General features: G+C 40.2%; 1 pseudogene; it reads left to right on the forward strand.

Moving 5' to 3' along the window:
- Positions 1 to 245: 245 nt before the first annotated feature.
- LOC122687626 lies at positions 246 to 359 on the forward strand (annotated as a pseudogene).
- The last annotated feature ends 2,022 nt before the right edge of the window (positions 360 to 2,381 follow it).

Below are 2,381 nucleotides of genomic sequence, written 5' to 3' on the forward strand. Positions count from 1 at the left end.
TGTGTGTGTGTGTGTGTGTGTGTGTATCTATTTAGGGCAGAGAAGTTGTCATATGAAAAACGGTGTCTCAAGGAGTCACATGACAAGATGAAAGAGCATAAACATTAGTGAAAGAAAAATAAAATGGATTCCTCCCCCCATCCCCTGGTTTTTAACTTTGTCTTTTAGACCAAGAACTTACCAAATTCTTCTTGCCTGCTACAACATATAAGAACTTGCTTTTAGAAAGGGATTTGATTTGATGAATTGCTTCTCAGCCTTTTGGCTAAGATCAAGTCTAAGTATCTGTTTTTATCAGTTTGATATCTGATACATCCTCTATCTGACTTTCCCTGTGGCTCAGCTGGTAAAGAATCCATCTGCAATGTGGGATACCTGGATTCAATCACTGGGTTGGGAAGATCCCCTGGAGAAGGGAATGGCAACCCACTCTAGTTTTCCAGCCTAGAGAATTCCGTGGACTCTATAGTCCATGAGGTTGCAAAGAATTGGACATGACTGAGTGACTTTCACTTCACTTTGATGAATTCATTCATACTGAGATGTAAATGATGCCTTCATCAAATATTGCTAAGGGACAGGTTTTTAAATTTTAAAATAAATACCACTATAATTATTAATACAAATCTTCATGCTGAGTTCAGTATAAATTAACATTGTTCTTCAAAGATGCTAACAACATGGTGATTATAATGTATAGTTTATATTAAGAAATACAAGGGCAAGACTCATCCCATTAGTTTGACAAAACATTCTCTTTTATTTACTGACACTTCTTTGAGGTGGGTAATATTATTCCTGTTTTGCATATTTGCATCCTTAGAGAAGTCTCCTTGAAATTTTTGAAATCACATTGTTGAGGCAATTAGTAAACGCTTTTAAATCACTTAATCATTGGCAGGCAGGAGTGGTGGTGCAGAATCCCTGCATTCATAGTTCAAACTTTAGTTTAAAAAATATATATTTTCCATATAGAATACATGCATACTCTCACTTACTTATATTTTGAAATATAATAACACCTGTAAACTCTGAATGGAAGAGATGAGTAAGTGGCTCTGTATGGTTATGAGTTCCTTCAGTTCAGTTCAGTTCAGTTCAATTCAGTCGCTCAGTCGTGTCCGACTCTTTGAGACCCCCTGAACCGAAGCATGCCAGGCCTGCCTGTCCATCACCAACTCGCTGAGTCCACCCTAACCTGTGTCCATCGAGTTGGTGATGACATCCAACCATCTCCTCCTCTGTCGTCCCCTTCTCCTCTTGCCCTCAATCTTTCCCAGCACCAGGGTCTTTTCCAATAAGTCAGCACTTCGCATCAGGTGGCCAAAGGATTGGACTTTCAGCTTCAACATCAGTCTTTCCAATGAACACCCAGGACTGATCTCCTTTAGGATGGACTAGTTGGATCTCCTTGCAGTCCAAGGGACTCTCAAGAGTCTTCTCCAGCACCACAGTTCAAAAGCATCAATTCTTCGGCGCTCAGCTTTCTTTGTAGTCCAACTCTCACATCCATACACAACCACTGGAAAAACCATAGCCTTGACTAGACGGACCTTTGTTGACAAAGTAATGTCTCTGCTTTTTAATATGCTGTCTAGGTTGGTCATAACTTTCCTTCCAAGGAGCAAGCGTCTTTTAATTTCATGGCAGCAATCACCATCAGCAGTGATTTTGGAGCCCAGAAAAATAAAGTCAGCCACTGTTTCCACTGTTTGCCCAACTATTCGCCATAAAGTGATGGGACCAGATGCCATGATCTTAGTTTTCTGAATGTTGAGGTTTAAGCCAACTTTTTCACTCTCCTCTTTCACTTTCATCAAGAGGCTCTTTAGTTCTTCTTCACTTTCTGCCATAAAGGTGGTGTCACCTGCATATCTGAGGTTAGTGATATTTTTCCTGGCAATCTTGATTCCAACTTGTCCTTCATCCAGCCCAGCATTTCTCATGATGTACTCTGCTTATAAGTTAAATAGGAACAGTGACAACACACAGCCTTGACGTACTCCTTTTCCTATTTGGAACCAGTCTGTTGTCCAGTTCCAACTGTTGCTTCTTCACCTGCATACAGGTTTCTCAAGAGGCAGGTCAGGTAGTCTGATATTTCCATCTCTTTCAGAATTTTCCACAGTTTATTGTGATCCACACAGTCAAAGGCTTTGGCACAGTCAATAAAGCAGAAATAGATGTTTTTCTGGAACTCTCACTTTTTGGATGACCCATTGGATGTTGGCAATTTGATCTCTGGTTCGTCTGCCTTTTTTAAAGCCAGCTTGTACATCTGGAAGTTCATGGTTCATATATTGCTGAAGTCTGGCTTGGAGAATTTTGAGCATTACTTTATTAGCCTGTGAGATGAGTGCAATTGTGTGGCAGTTTGAACA

Source organism: Cervus elaphus, chromosome 31, assembly GCF_910594005.1.
Source record: "Cervus elaphus chromosome 31, mCerEla1.1, whole genome shotgun sequence".
Lineage (NCBI taxonomy): Eukaryota > Metazoa > Chordata > Mammalia > Artiodactyla > Cervidae > Cervus > Cervus elaphus.